Below are 16,603 nucleotides of genomic sequence, written 5' to 3'. Positions count from 1 at the left end.
GGATGGTTGCTGTTTCCATCGCATCCACGTTGAGATCGCCCATCAAAGACGTATTTGCAATTTGATGGTTAGTCAGGTCAGTGAGTAAACACTTTTTTTTTCGAATTTTGAAAAAAAACTGATCTTCATTTCCACTGGGAGACCTGTAAATCCCTATCACAATTAATGTTGACCTGTTAGTTTGTACTTTGATCCCAACTGCTTCGAAATCTTTCGCGGTCGTTCTTTGATCGTAAATTTTGTAAAAACTAAAATTTGGTCTCAGAAAATAATTGCTTACCACCATCCTCCTTTGGAGGTTCTGGCGTCAGTACGCTTCTGCAAGTCTGTAATTTGGATATTTTGAATAGTTCAAGGTTTTCGTTGTTAAAACCGTTCTCGGTTGACAACGAGTATATCTGATTTCTAGGCTCCTCACCACATCAGCTGAATTTCATCCAATTTGTTGGTTGCGTATGTGCGTTTTGGTGGTGTTAGTCTTAGGGGAACCATTGCACAATGTAATTTTTGATTTGTCTGATTTTTGGCCGATTTTGGTCGGTCAATTTAGTCCTTTTGCTGTAAAGTGGGTCCCCTAAAAAAACTGAATTTTCTTTTAGGTTTGTAGAGGCATCCTTTTGATCTGCAGAATGTCTGGACTGGGGTGAGCGTCCTCAACGGCGTCCGCCGTAGGAGACATCCTGGATGCTAGCTGGCCGTTGAGGGGTGGTCGCCGACTCTTCTCGGGGCGAGCAGCGGGCGTTGGCATGCTGGAATGTGGAAGCAGGGCGCTGCGCGAGGATTCCTCCAAAGTCGCGGCTGCGCCTTCATTTTTTTGATTTCTTGAGTGGCTGGAATATCGCCGCCACGATTCATCCCAGCCAGTAACCGCTTTTGTGTTTTTCCCCGCAGGAGAGATGTTGGCCGTGTCTCGTGAAATACCTACGGCTGATGTCATCGAAGTTTAACACTCTTAATATTGTGTCTAACAGCCAGTTCCTCAAGGTACTGTAGGCATTCACGAGAACGGTCTGATAGTGGACAGGTTGGTGGGTCTCGGGGTCCAGAATCGTGGCGGATGCGGCTGGGAGTGTGAGTGAGGATGATCTCGGTGCTGGAAGATCCTGCAGCGATATGTACCCCCTCCAGATGGCGGTGGTAAATATTTCGCTGCCCGCCAACCGCCCAGGTCGTTAGTGCCGGCGATCAGCACCTCGCAAGCAGGCGCCGGGGCTCAGATGCCGTTCGACGTGGTGGTCTCACAATATCCAGAAAACGCCCGCGGGTACAACAGACGTCGCTCACCGCGGTTGCAAGGGGCCGAGCTGTTTCCTCACGAGTCCAGCGATGTGGCGAGCGTTGGCTTATCCCCTCGAACAGTTATGGACTTAATACTGTACGTTGCGTGTAGGGATTTTTGGAGCTTGCCATGGATTTTTTTGACGTTTTTGAAAGCTAGTTGGATAATTTTGATTTTTTTCCATTTTAGAAAAAGATTCACTTTTTTTTGTTGAGTTGTCATTTTTGTTTGGGGGGCAAATAAATTTATTTTGAACGGTGCCGGGTATTTGGGCTTCCTCTTCTTCACTTCTGTTCACCTGTAGTTCTCTTTGAGATCAGCGCACTCGCAAGTTTTCAGACTGCTGCTTGAGACTCTGGTTCTCCGCCTCCAAGACCTCTACTGTTGTCCTACAATCCTGTCGTCGAGAAAAGGTCAGTCACGCTCACACGTGGCAAGCGGTTTGGCTGTTCCGGCAGGTCGCACTGCACTCCGAACTCCACAGAAAAAAACGGGTGGGCTGAGGAGCAGCTCGCACTGCACTCCGCGGTCCGAAGTCAAGGGAGCATGAGTCGTTGGTGTCGCGGGGACGAGGTGTCGACAGGGAAAATCTGGGTCCGTGGAACTGCAGTAGGCGGGTGTCGGATTCAATAGTATGATCTAGGAGACCTGGAACTCTTTTTGTTAAGGCGTTCTATCTCCTTGTTTAGTCTTGCGATCTCTGCTGGCTGCATCCCCAGGTGTTGTTTCAAGGGGTCGGTTCGGGTTCCGTAGAGGACAGGGACGCAGGTGGAAAAGGCGGTTGGTGAGTGAGGTGGCGGGGTCCGGGCCGGGAGCGTGGAGCAGCAGGCGGGCGCGGGCGTTCCGTCCGTGTGTCGGGGGACGCGGTGGACGTAATAACGGGGCTTAAGTAAAGGCGAAGGAGAGAGAGGGTTCGCATAGTGAATGGATGATCCCCCACTGTGCTTTTCGTTACAAAATACCGTCACACTCTCGTTTTATGTTCTCATCAGTTCTAATTGATGCTCCGCAACTTTTCCCTAGACACCGCCATGATATTTCGCCGTTTTTTTAGGAGTCCGTTGTTGCCTAAAATTTGAAAGTGTTGTATACAATACAAGGTCTACCAGTTTTGGTTTTTTCGATTAAGAAAGTACATTGTTGAAAGATGATTATAAAATAAAATTAGGTAATAAATTAAATAAGTTAATAATAAATACGTTAATAAATAAATTATCAATAAAATAATGTAGTCAACAGATAAATTTGTCAATAACTATAATTGATTAAAATAAATAAGTCAACAATAAATAATAATAATAATAATAACAACAACAACAACAACAGTTTTAAAAATATTATAAAATAATAAAAGTCAACAGCAACAATAAAATCTGAAAAAATAAATAAGGTCTCTGTGGTTGCTTCAAGCAAAAAGATATGTCAGAAGCCGGTAATCGAACTGATGTCCTCGAGCGTAAACTGACGAGTACGCAAACCGCATTCTGCCACCCGAGAGGTTTGATTGTGCAACTGTTTTATTACTTGTCATTTATGAATGCGCGCCCAAAGTCACGTTGAAAACAGCATGTCCTTCTACACTTGTAAATTGCCAGTAGTCTAACCTTGTTAGTTTGAGATGGTTAGCTTTTTATGGCTATTTACTACTCACAAAATGTAATGCTGTCCTCGATTTCGTCTTGATCCAGGTTTATGACATTAAAGAATACCTTGAATTTGTCAAAACCTTTCGTTATGTCTTTAAAACTAAAAATAAATCAATTTAATTGAGGAGCGTCGTGATGTACGTGTTCGCTAAGATTGGACACCAGGCCTACCAACCCTAGGTAAAGGGCTGTGCGTGATTGAAGCAGTTCCAGCAGATAAGTGAAACTAGGCTCAACCTGCCGTATTAGCCCAGAGGATTTTAGAATTTTCAAAAAAACGACAAAGAAATCAGGCTGCGTGCTGACCCAGAATCAACCAGGGCCTTCTGCACCACATTCCCACAAGTACATCCAGTTCGTGGGCAGGTTGAGCGGGCAGCCCTTACTCCCTGCGCAGCCAGAGCAGCAACCCTCCCCTCTCGGCCAACGATGATAACTGCTCCCCACGTCTATTTCTTTCTGTTTTCTTTTCTGTTCTGTATTAAACCAGAGCTACCCTTTTACCATCAAAATTAGGTACATATTTGCCCTCAAAATTACCTTTTACGGCACGAGTCGGGCTTACTCGTCCGCAAAGCTTTTATGACTAGTTTTTTTTATTAAGTGGACAATAAACGGTCTAATATCGTCCCACTTGCTTGCAGCCCGATAAACAGGTAGGAGGCTTTCTTGCCTACGGGAAGGAGCTGCTGCTGGCTCAGACTGCACCGGAGCCATGGACCGGCCCCGGAGGCAATAAGTGAGGTAAGATGGCCTCGACCATGGCCTCCCTTTGATCATCCGCTCATCCTGAACCCCTTCTGGAGATGATGGAGAGGCGGTCCAAATCCGCAAAAGATGCGGGACGGCTACAAAAAAAATCAAATGGGAGAGCGTTCGTCAGGTTTAATGCCCTCCAAAATAAGGCTCACACCAAATCCGTTTCGCCCCCCTTCATTTCAAGCTCAGCTCAAGCGCCGCACCACCGGGCTACATCCCGTATATCTCCCGACAAAATGGCTCTCAACGTCTCGTCTGGTGCCTTCGAGGACGGTAAACGCGTTCCACCCGCAAGCGCTAATCCTAACCCGAGCAGGTACAAAGAACTCCAAGATCTCGGCGTGGAACTGGTCAAATGTGGCACCTCGCTTAAGGCAGTCTAGAAGGCGATCAAAAATGCGCTGCGCTTAAGGAAAAAACTGCGCTAAAATCTGCTATTAAGCATGGCATTCTGTCATACCAGGAAATTCTCTTAGCTTTAAAAAACTTCCAGAAGGAAAATGGATAAGTAAATTAGTGTCAAGTCCATCAACTCTGGGGAAGTGTTGTAAAACATCTTTCCCCACCCAAAGGATGAGGGCAGTTTGCCAAAGGCTAGAAAAGGAAGGCACAACTATAGATGAATGCCCTCACCAGCCGCTTCAGGAGGGCCACTACCCATCGGAGACATTAGTAACTCTGGGAGTCTCGAAAGAAAGAGCCGGTGGATGGTTAGCAAAAAGTAATGGTAGTGGGAACCTCCGTTGGAGTGACAGCGGTAAATAGTACCCCCTTCTCTTTCACCGAGCGCACCTCACTCAAACCATCTAAGGCTTGTTTTAATTTATTACTGGCGAAAAAAGCCTCCAACTTTTAATATCAGAGTCTAAACTAGGAGCTGACATAAGTAAACAAACTATTCTGTCACGCCAATGTAAAAGCTTGGGAAGATGCCCACAATCTAGCCTTGCTGACCCGGACATGGGAAGTGACTCAAACATTAATGTCGTCTTCTAACTCTTCCCCCCCATTTTTTCGAGGTTTTACAAAACTCAAATTCAGTATTTAATTTTTTTGGAACTCTGCATTTCCAGCTGCGGTCCAACGCTATACAAGCCCGTAATTGAGCTCTTAATGCCCTCACATCTCCCTCGGGCTTCTGTCCTCTCGCCAGGACCTCAAAAACCAACTCGGGCTTGCGCAGATTCTGTTCAGGCACACAGGGAAAACGCCATACCAAAACAATTAAGACAAAATAAATACAACAAAGCGTACGCAACAATTTACTTAGTAACCTAAAAAGTGGCCATCAACTCACAAAGGGTTACACTGACGAGGTCCAAGTGAAGGTAACTTAATACTGCCACCTAATAGAAGGATACCCTGCAAAACTATACACTAACCACAACCTACAAACACAGAATGCAATAAATATAACAAAACAACACATTGATAGGGGAGAAGTAGAGTACAGTTAGATAAATTTATTAGCGGTTTAAGCAATTTAGAGTCCCTTGCTCCCTGCAACGGGTAAGTCTGCAGGAAGCAAAGACACTAAACCAATTCCACCGGTATCCTGTGCTAGGGCGGAGCTCCTATATAAAAAAAAGTTGTGTACTCTGACCTCCCCCTACCTAACACTAAACCTACCTACACCAACAAACAAATAACCAGAACTGAGAGAACAGCTTGTAGAGAGCAGCTAACCACAGCTCTGCTACATCTGAAACCGTTACATCGCCGCTCGCACACCACAGCAAACCATCAGGGGGAAGCGCGTTAGCGCCCATGGTGGCGAAACGGGGATGCCGGATCAAGACTAAACTAGGTAAAAAAAAAAAAAAAAGAACACCGTGGTCAGTATACTCAGGTTTCATTTTACTAAGACACACAATAGGCATATCCAGTCAATATAAATTAAAATATGTATACGATACTATAAATAAAAAAAAAATAAAAATAAATAAAAGGTGCCTGCAGTAGTAGATACCTCAAACAATCCTTGTCAGGTGCTGCACCTGCATACAAAAATTAGAAACGCCATAATTTGAAACAAGAAATGCCAATTTCACCCGGTATCCTTCGGCTAAAGGGCGGGCTCCTAATGATAACTAAAAAAATAACTAAATAATATCTAAAACTAACTTAAAATTAAATAACAAAATATAAAACTATATAAATGGCAACAATAACAATATCACAGGGTATCACAGATGTTTGACTGGTAGAAATGTCCATCATGGTGGCCGTCCCTCAAGTAGAGCGCAAATAAGCGAAGGTTCTCTGCGAACACGCCATGATGGAGAGGAGAGATGACAGGAGGAAAACAAGTCATACCTTGGACCTCATCACGTGAGGGGCCGTAAAGACTTAGCCGCACATGTCAGAAGGAAATCAGCTCAGCAAATAAACAAAAAAACACTTAATTTAAACTAATATATTAAACATGGAGCTACTCCTAACTTGTACACACGGGGGGGGCCTCGGAGTCTTTGCCACTCTCCGGGAAAGGCCAAAACGCCTTCAAAAGGTCAGTCGGCCTCTGCAGCACAATAAAACCACACACCTCACTATATAAAACACACATGAAAGACGGGGAGAGATATAGGTATTGAACCGGCTCAAGGCTCTGGGCTGACGATCACGGGCTTCAGTTGAATCCAAGAAAGTGTTCACTTGTTAATTTTTACCCCTCTTCAAATGCAGTCTTTCTTGGTAATGGACCCTTGGGAGTTTCCTTGGGAGGTGTTCCTTTGCAGGTTTCAGACACAGTAAAAATCCTTGGCGTTACTTTTGACAAGCAGTTAACCTTCTTGAACCATGTTCAAAATATCAATCGTGGTGTAATGAATAGGTTAAGAGTGTTGTTTAGGTTTAAGGGGTTGCTCCAGGAGGAAGAGAAACTGAAGATTGTCAAAGCTGTGGTTTTCCCAGTTATTGTTTATGCTCTTCCTGTATTTGGGGGAAGATTGACCCTTGAGGGTGCGGTCCTGATTGATAGGTTACAGAACTCTGCTGTAAGATTTGTGTACGGCCTGAGAAAATTTGATCACGTTAGCCAGTATCGCCGTACAGCAAGGATCCTCCCGATAAAGTACATTTTCAAACTCCAGGTGGCTTGCCTTGTTCACAAGGTGTTGCTGACGGGAAAACCCTCTTACCTCAGGGGGATGCTACAGACCCGGGCTGAGATTAGGGACTGTCACACTCGGCAGGACGCCATGCTGGAGGTGCCCAGGGTCAGGCTGGAGATGGGGAGGAATGGATTTCAATACTTTGGCCCCCAGATATACAACAGTGTCCCTCACAGTCTAAAGGCTTATGGATATTCCTCGTTTAAGGACAATCTGAGACTGGCTTTGGAGGAGGAGTGTTTCACCTCTAAATAGCTGTGTAATGTATTAGATTAGTTTAAGTTAGGTTAGATTAGTTTAATTTTATATTTCTCGGATGATGATATAGATTTGTATGTGCCTTGATTTAAAATGTATGACTTAAGTTATTTTGAAAAACAACAATGTAATGTTGAAAATCGCTGCAAATAAAGACGTTATTATTATTATTATTATTATTATTATAGCTTTTCTTGGAAGTTCTTTAAGTATTTTTCCAGTAATACAGTGCTGGCCAAATTATTAGACTAAAGCACATTTTTTTGTTTTTTCTTCTCAATTTTTAGTAAATACATTTTTAATTTCATGTTGGTATATGTTAAAGTATATACCCTCATTCGTGTGTTACTTTAGAATAGTATGAGCAGAAAATTTTGTAATTTTATGTTGGCTGGTGGCAACACTGCCTGTTTTGTTTATCATCTGCCTTTACAAATCTACCAGCTGCATAACCACAATCAGGTTACAGTTAATTTTTCATGTGGTTAACATGTTTTAGGTTCAGTAGATCTTTCTATTAGTGTGTTCTGTTATTATTAAAGTAAGTTTAAGGTCATTTGTGAGTGTATGAAACCACTTTTTTACTTCCTTATTGGCTATTTATAAAATTATCAGGAAATGGGTAAAAAGAGGACCTTTCATCTAGGAAATGTGCTGTGGCCAAGGTTCTTTTGGAAGAACAACATTACACACAAACTGAAATAGCACACAGACTAAATATTTCACAGAAGTCATTTAGTAGGATCAAGAAAACACTTGATATCAATGGTATTTATAAATCCAGCCGTATCGGAAAATGTGGCCGGAAGAAAGCGTTGTCCAAGGATGGCCAGAAAGTTTAAAAACATGACATTAGTCAATAGAAAAATGACCAGTAAAGTTTTTTAGTGACCAGTTAAGAGATTATGGCACAAATGCTTCGCCCAGGACCATCAGAAGAACCTTGAATGGACAAGGTCTTCGAGCATGCAGGCCTACAAAAAACAAAAAATAACACCGGCAATGGCTAAGAAGAGATTGGAATGGGCCAAAGGCATTCACTTCACTGATGATGATTGGAACAAAGTACAGTACCCTCAGGATTCAGTAGTGAACTGAATCCCTTTGACCCATTACAATATCTTCTTAGCCATTGCCGGTGTTTTTTGTAGGCCTACATGCTCGAAGACCTTGTCCATTTAAGGTTCTTCTGATGGTCCTGGGCGAAGCATTTGTACCATAATCTCTTAACTGGTCACTAAGAACCTGTACTGGTCATTTTTCTATTGACTAATGTCATGTTTTTAAACTTTCTGGCCATCCTTGGACTTAACGCTTTCTTCCGGCCACATTTTCCGATACGGCTGGATTTATATATACCATTGATATCAAGTGTTTTCTTGATCCTACTAAATGACTTCTGTGAAATATTTAGTCTGTGTGCTATTTCAGTTTGTGTGTAATGTTGTTCTTCCAAAAGAACCTTGGCCACAGCACATTTCCTAGATGAAAGGTCCTCTTTTTACCCATTTCCTGATAATTTTATAAATAGCCAATAAGGAAGTAAAAAAGTGGTTTCATACACTCACAAATGACCTTAAACTTACTTTAATAATAACAGAACACACTAATAGAAAGATCTACTGAACCTAAAACATGTTAACCACATGAAAAGTTAACTGTAACCTGATTGTGGTTATGCAGCTGGTAGATATGTAAAGGCAGATGATAAACAAAACAGGCAGTGTTGCCACCCGCCGACATAAAATTACCAAATTTTCTGCTCATACTATTCTAAAGTAACACACGAATGAGGGTATATACTTTAACATATACCAACATGAAATTAAAAATGTATTTACTAAAAATTGAGGAGAAAAAACAAAAAAATGTGCTTTAGTCTAATAATTTGGCCAGCACTGTAGAGTCGTAGCCAGGAGACGTATGAGGATTGAAATTGTGAGTTATAACTGAACGAACTTCAGATGGTTTGAATTTTCGTAACGGGAAATCGAGTTGAAGTGGAGAATCTAAATACTCGTGTGTTTCCTCTTCGTTCTTTATAAAGGCGTCATTTGGTTTGAAAACATTGGTGAAATATTCTGCAAATGTCTCAGATCTTTCAATATTACTTTTCGCCCAATTTCCATCAGGTTTTAAAATAGGGGATATGGATATCTTAGGTTGCTTAATTCTTTTAGTTACTTTCCGTAACGAATAGTCTGTAGCTTCGGTTGCTGAGAGAGACTGAGTATACTCTTCAAACCACTGGTTTGTAATATTAAACAATAATCTTTTCAGATGTTGTGCTGCCCTGTTGAAGTTTGCCTTATCATTTGGATTTCTACTGTTTTGCCATATTCTTCTTTTCTCAGCGATTATTTTCTTGGCGTAGTTAGGGTAGTATAACCCTGTCTTGTCAACTTTTGAAGAACGTTGTAAGGTTGTAGCCAATTTGGCAGAACATTGCAAACAATCAATAAAGTAGTCTGTTGCATTTTCTAAATCCTCAACACTTTTCAATTAAATGTTCTAATTCAAATCTTCATTTAATGGATCACGAAATCGAACCCAGTTAGTAAATTTGTTATGTATAATTTGACTTGACTTTTTTTAATACTTCTGTGCTTAAATTAAGTATAATTGGCGATTGATCAGAAGATAGATCAAGGTAGGATTTGATATATGTGTAGTTTTGATTAATATCTTTTCTAACAAAAAAATATAAGAAATCTGGACTTTTTCTCATATCAGATGGCCAGTACGTATGTTCACCCATAGAAATATAATTGTAATGATTATCATTTAGAACATTTAATAATTGTCGTCCTCTAGGGGTGGCCAAACGAGAACCCCATTCTGGGTGTTTCGCGTTGTAATCACCTCATGCTATAAATTTATTTCCCAATGTAGTGAAAAACTGTTCGAATTGTTGTCTGTTTATAACATGTCTGAGGGAACAATAAATTGCTGAAAATGTAATAGGGCCTAACCAATCTTCAATAACAATGCTGGAATCTTGAAAGTGATTCTCTCTAAAGCTGGGTAGTTCATAATGTTTAATTGTGTCATCTACTAACACGGCACTACCCCCATGGGCCGTTTTATCAGGGTGATTGGTATAATATAATGTGTAGTTAGGAATTTTAAAATACCTTCTGTTTGTGAAATGAGTTTCTGATATAAGTAAGACGTCTAAGTTATGTTGGGTGATGAATAACTGGACTTCTTGACACACGCTGAGTCAAGCCGTTGGCATTCCATAAAGCGATTTTGATAAGAATATTCATTTTAGACGAGAAATAATAGTAGTCAGCAGATTAAGTAACGTACTAATCTGTTCTGCTTGTTTAGATAAAATATTTTAAAATCGTTCAAAAGATTTTTGAATTATGTTAGACAAACTTTTGGATTCATGTATGTGTTCGTTAGATTCTTGTTCCCTAGAAGGAAAACTATTATTTCTGTGATTATTCTGTACAGCTTGAGCGAAAGTTACCCCTTCAGTAACCAAAATATTTTGAGAGGACTGGTTTTCTTTAACATTAGTTGGGTTGTTTCGTCTAGAACGATCCTGGTGGGTTTCTAAAGTCTTCTTCCTAAGTCAAGGGAATTGTTTGTTTTGTATTTCTTTATAAACAGGACAACCTTTGTATCATGGTCCTGGGAATATTTAACATAACGAAATGTATTTTGACAATATGATTTAGTATGTCCATAACATTGGCAACGTTTACATTGAACAACTTCCTTCTTTTTATTAGGTGGATCAAATAAAACTTATAAAATACATATATAATTTGAATATATATATATATATATATATATATATATATATATATCTTATATATATAAAAATCTTGAGTCACGATGTATGTTGCCAATAAACTCCAAAACGACTGAACCAATTTCAATCAAATTTCACATGTATCCGTAATTTAGTCTAACTTAGAAGATAGGATAGTTATTATCTGAATTATTCGCTTATGTCGTGAATATAAACGAATAAAATGAAGAAAAGTTTTCAAAGCGCCTGCACATTATAACCTGCAATTACGAGATAGATACGTATATTAAACAGTGAAACACTATTTGAAGGCGCTAAGTTATGATGTATAATTGTCTAAACTAAATTTTTGGTTGAACTTAAAGGTTGAGTGGTAGACCACTTTGTAATAAAATACATTATGCATGTACAATACATTTTTGACATATTTTCTTGATCGTGACATCAAGGTAAAATCTACATCGGGGTTGGAAATATAATTTACTTCAACCAGAAATGCTCATACGCGGGCAAAACTTACGAAAAGCGTGCGAAGCCGCGGGAAACAGCTTGTATATATATATATAAATGCGAATGTTTGTTTGTATGTTCCGTTATAACTCTGGAACCAATGCACGAAACATCGTGAAATTTTGTACAGTGATTCTACACGTTCCTGGAAGTAACATAGGCATACTTTTAGAGAGGTATTTGGTCCAATTTTAATAGTTTATTTCATTATTTTTTTAATTATAAATTGTTGTTGATGTTGGTGTGTTTTATATTGGATCCGACAGACTGCGCTACGACACGTAATACAAAGCGAATTGATACTTAACAGCTGATAATACTTTCAGCTGAAGTTCATCAAAGAGGCATTTGTTTACATTTAAAATTTAAAACATTTTTATTGTAAAGTGCTTGATCAGTAGTGTTTTTAAATTCAGATTGCATCAATGATCAATAAACTATTTAATTCAAAGAAAATTAATTTTAACAGACCGAATGTGATTCTTTATAACCTAATTAGTTTACCGAGATTCATCCGTATACAGTAACTGTTCTGAATAACTTATCAACACCTAGCAAAAACCACGAAAGATAGAGGCAGGAATATGATACATACCTTCATAATGCGCCCAAGAGGCTCACGAAGGAACGACTGTCAATTATCTCAGCAATGTTTAGAATGTGATAGAAAAAGAATAAGTGAATATAGTGTACTGTTTTCAACGGGAAATTGCGTGCGAAGCCGCGGGAAAACTGCTAGTATATATATATATATATATATATATATATATATATATATATATATATAATTTGAATATATGCGAAGCCGTGGTTAACTGCTAGGTTCTGTTATATTTTTAAATATTAGACTGCTTCTGTTGTGATATGTTTACAATGTTTTTTTTTCTTTTTGTGTATTAAAAATTAATGCTTGTTTTATTCATGTTACAGTTATATTGTCAATATACAACATTATTTATTGTAAAACTTAAAAATAATAATGGAGAAACCTTTAGAATAAACAAATAAATAAACTATAGTTCTAAATTATATAATACCTTGACGGATGGTTTTATAGCAATATGACTGTGAGTCCATTAGAACGAGAACGTTTTTTCTTGGCCACCATATTGTTTACTGTATAATTTGAGAGTGTAATTTAATATTAATAAGGTAGGTACACCTGTTTGTAGGAACCTACTTAACTGTGTTATAAACCTATTGATAACAATAAATTAACACCAGGAGCGTGGGCGTGACAGCTTGAAATATTTAGCATCTGACGTCCTCATGGAGACGGAGGCCTAGGGGATTATCGAATTCCTACTACTCACTCAAACAAAACTGCCCTTATCCAGAGGTAACCACGAGGAAAGTGACTGGTGTTAAAAGCTTTTACTGTTTCATGACTCTAAAAGACATAGACTTTACTGAGAAAATGATTAGAAAGCATTAACAACAAACATTATTGTGCGTCAAAAGTTGTAACAAACATTTAACAATTTTTTACGCAGCGATTAACAATTATTCATTTTTAATAGTTTTATGTATCTAAGGTGTATGCACATATTCAATCATATTTATGAAATAAATATTACTTGAAGCGTTATCATAAATAATATTTGTCATGTTTTGTATACAAAACACACATTGACACATTTATGTAATTTTTATGTTAAATATAAGTGTTTGGCACAATCGCTTTTTAGGCAAAAGCTATATTATCATCTAACATCATCTGAAATCCATCCCTGTATAAACAATAGTTTATTTTGATGCTGAAATATTGCTTTTGATTTTTTGAACTCGTATGTGCCTTTTTAAGTAGACTGCTTCAATTTTACATTTTTAATTTATTTTATGGCCTATCAGTTGGTCCGATATATTAGTGTATTAATAATGTTATAAATATCCATGACATAGAGATTGTTTTTATCATCAGTGGTGTTTCAAATCTTAGTTAAATCCCTATTCCATTATTTCCTCTATGTCACCATTTCTAACACCTAAGAATTTCAGGAAGGAAAGTAAAAAAATCTCAAGCATAGTTGCCTGCCTCCTGCCTTGTTGAGGTGAATGAGTCGGTTGAGGCAACCTCTATTTTCTGTAATCAGTATTGGATATATCAAATTATTTAACTAGGAAAATTAAGTCTTTGCATTGCGAAAAGGCCAGTGTCCTTTTAAGAATGATATTGTACGCACCACATGGAAACTCGCTTTATGTTCTTTTTTATAAATAAAAATTTTGTATGAGGTCTAAACAATAATTATTTTGGGTCTTGCAGTGGTATATTTTAGGTCAAATTGTTTTGTTTCTCTAGTAACTCAAGTTTACTTTCAGTTAATCAAGTGATAAAAATCATCAGTTTCAGTAAGTACAAGTTATATTCTAAGATGAAGACAATTAGCATAGCTTAGGTAGGTATACACATTTTAAAATCACAACATGCACTGATTTTGCTGGATTTGAAAAAGAACACAACTATTATATGTAGAATATTAAGTTAGTTCCTCCAGAGTTAGATATTGGACTAAAATTGTTAGTTTGATTCCTTGTTGGTTAAAATGTCCCATTACAGAATATTTAAATCTTTGTTTGGGCATGTTATTGTTTGCCTAACATACCTACCTGAAGCAAAACAAATCCAGGTATTTATTTACAATACCGTGACCATGAAAAATGGACTTTTTTTCATGGGTTGGGCATTTATAGCCAAGTATTATTATCACAGGTGCATATAAACTGGGGGGAAAGTATATTATTGTATTATATTGATGCCTTTCGGGCATTATTGCGTTAAAAATGGAAAATAACCGACAAAATTTTGTCGAACAACACTTAGAGGGTTAACGATCAGGGGCATCACGTGATCTGGGATTCGACTTTTGCAAGCTCGAGTTAATTTTTTTTTCTAAAAGAGCAAGCAGTGCGCAGCACTGCGCAGCGGGCAGGCATCGTTGACAGAATTAACGTACTTGTCAGCATCATTTCAGTAAAATTGCCAGAGATACTTTCAAAAACAGAGTTTTCAAAAAATCGTAACTCCTTTGATTTTTGTTGCCGACGAATTTTTTCTTCACTATTGTTTTCAGGAAAAATTGTAGTTTTCAGGGGAAAAAAATGAACATACCTTTCCATGGTCACGTTATTGTAAATTGATACCCAAATCCATGTTAGAATGTTTAGATAATTTACTTGTTCCATTGTATATATCTGTTCTTTTGTATCAAACATTTTATGGGTAGAGTACCATAAGCGGAACTGGTTTATATCGAATAGTATAATCATCGATATTTAATATTCATATTTTGAATACGAGTCTATCAATTACATCAACATATCTATAGTTATAAGAACAATCATACTTGAAATTTAAATAATTAATATAATGCAAATAAAGGCAATATAAAGGAGGGGTAGGGTACGATAAGCGGACCTGGTTTTTTATATCGAAGAATGGTACTTTGGGATTAGCCTATACCGACCACACCATGAAGAACACAAAAATATAAATTTATAAAAACAAACATGATAGAACGAAAAAAACAACTCTTTAATTACAAAATTACAAACTTACAACGATTATCAATTGTTAATAGGGTCAGATTCCGTTATCAAATCAAATCAAAACATCCTTTATTCCATATAACATATTACAATGGATTGGTTTGCGTCAACTTAGTACAATCATGTGTAGAGAACAATTTACATAGGAAAAAAATACATAGGAAGGACTAAATAAATTACGTATTGCTATTAATGTAGTCATCTACAGAATAGAAACAGTGTTCAATAAGATAAGCTTTAAGCATTCTTTTAAAACAAAATAAATCCTTTTCAGCTCTAAGAGCATCAGGAAGAGCGTTAAAAAGGGACGTGGCATTGTAAAAGGTGTGATGTTTAAAAAAAGTAGTGGAATGGTAAGGAATATTCAGTTTATGTTTTTGTCGAAGACTGTATCCCGACTGAGGAACAAGTTATATGCCCCCAACGCTTAAACGTTTTTCAATTAACGTAGAACGTAATAAAACGATGTAGTTGAGTAACAGAACTAACATTCCATCAATCAACAAGCATTTCCAGGTATTGTGATCGTTATTGTTGTCGCTGTTATCTTATCTTTCTCGAGAATCCCAATTACCGCAGGCCGCGCGGCATTACATGATTATTTAAGTTTTTTGCACGGTACATAATTGCCTTTCCATTACAATTCAATTTATATTTCTGATCAGCCCCTCTAGAATTTGATATTTTACTGATGGGTACTATCTCGAAGGATGTTTTTCTTTCGTTGACATCAGCACGGGCAGCTGCCGAAGCCCACGCTGATGGCCGGAGGCACTCGCATTTTGGGTGGCTGAGTGTGATCAAGAATAAAAACAAGTTTTGAGTGTTTTTTTCAATAAAGAGTTTAGTTTTGTTTGGTAATGTTTGTTTTTGTTGAATTTTTGTGTTTGGAGAAATGTAGGGGTAAAACACGGAAGTACAACAAAGCGACGCACCAGCTTAACGGGCGGCGAGACTTTGCAATCACGTTATCTACTAGACCGCTCGACTTTGACCTCTGTCTGAGGATGGGGAGGGGTTTGCAATAAGACAATTCCTGTTTTAAGTTATATTGACGAAATATTGTTTTACGCTAATCTAGTAATGAGTAGAAGCAAAATGTCAAATAACGATTCATGTCTGGGTGTGGTCGGTATAATCCCAAAGTCCCCGAAGAATATAGTCATCGATACCTAATATTCGCATCTCAAATCCTAGACTATCAATCGATATAAAAGTACCTATAGTCCTTGATAACAATCATATGTTTGAAATTAAAATATGAATTTAATATTTACAGTGATCAAACAACCAAAATTAGGAAAACTGAAGACAGCCATATTTACTCCTCTCACAGTTACAGTAGTTTCTTTCCCACAAATTTCACATAATGGGTTTTTCGGTACGAGTCCAACATGTTGAAACCACGAAAAAGCAACGTCATGTATTGTAGTTTTCTAAAATTGACTGCCATTTTTAATAATCAGAATTACTTATGTAAATTTGAAATATTATCCTACGTGTATTATTTTAGAGTGTTTACAGCTGTTGATATAGATTATTTAAGTTAATAGTTCAAAATAATTAATCAGTATCGATTGATTATATCGATGGTTATGATTAAGTATTATTGTTTGCCAATTTCGATATAAAAAACAGAGTCCGCTTATCGTACTCTACCCTAAAGGAGGTATAAACAATTAGAACTGGAAAAACTCATAAATTAGGTAAGAAATAATAACAA

General features: G+C 37.9%; 1 protein-coding gene across 2 annotated transcripts in view; it reads left to right on the top strand.

The window, feature by feature from the left end:
* The first annotated feature begins 13,356 nt into the window (after positions 1 to 13,356).
* The window catches only part of LOC124364101 (histone-lysine N-methyltransferase SETD2), a 73,705-nt gene continuing 70,458 nt past the window's right edge, over positions 13,357 to 16,603 (top strand). For both annotated transcript variants that reach the window (XM_046819286.1, XM_046819284.1), the window contains exon 1: positions 13,357 to 13,683. The gene's annotated coding sequence lies outside the window, so the exon portion shown is untranslated. The remainder of the gene's footprint in view (positions 13,684 to 16,603) is intronic.

Source organism: Homalodisca vitripennis, chromosome 6 (assembly GCF_021130785.1).
Source record: "Homalodisca vitripennis isolate AUS2020 chromosome 6, UT_GWSS_2.1, whole genome shotgun sequence".
Taxonomy (NCBI): domain Eukaryota; kingdom Metazoa; phylum Arthropoda; class Insecta; order Hemiptera; family Cicadellidae; genus Homalodisca; species Homalodisca vitripennis.
Note: the sequence above shows the minus strand (reverse complement) of the source record. Positions and strands in the feature narration are given on the sequence as shown.